This window comes from Penaeus monodon, chromosome 23 (assembly GCF_015228065.2).
Source record: "Penaeus monodon isolate SGIC_2016 chromosome 23, NSTDA_Pmon_1, whole genome shotgun sequence".
In the NCBI taxonomy this organism is placed as follows: Eukaryota; Metazoa; Arthropoda; class Malacostraca; order Decapoda; family Penaeidae; genus Penaeus; species Penaeus monodon.
In genome coordinates this window covers 39,803,311-39,803,593 of record NC_051408.1, presented here as the reverse complement: position 1 = coordinate 39,803,593, position 283 = coordinate 39,803,311, and positions in this window count along the sequence as shown.

The window sequence follows — 283 nt, the reverse complement described above, 5'->3', positions numbered from 1 at the left end:
TCAACAAAAAAGTATTATACCCATTATTTAAATCCACTAAAGAAAAATTAGAAGTAGGCCAAAAAGAAGCAGTACATTTTATTATTATTATTACTTTTTTTGGGGGGAGGGGGCATAATACACCGGAATATGCAAATCTAGCATTCATCTCACATACCAGTGAACCAAATGCCACATTTTGTTGCTCAGCAGAAGCAGCAGAAAGAGAAGCGTCGATTCTCATTCCTGCTGAATATTTTTACTTGGTCAGATGCATCTTGATGCCAGTTACATACATACATAC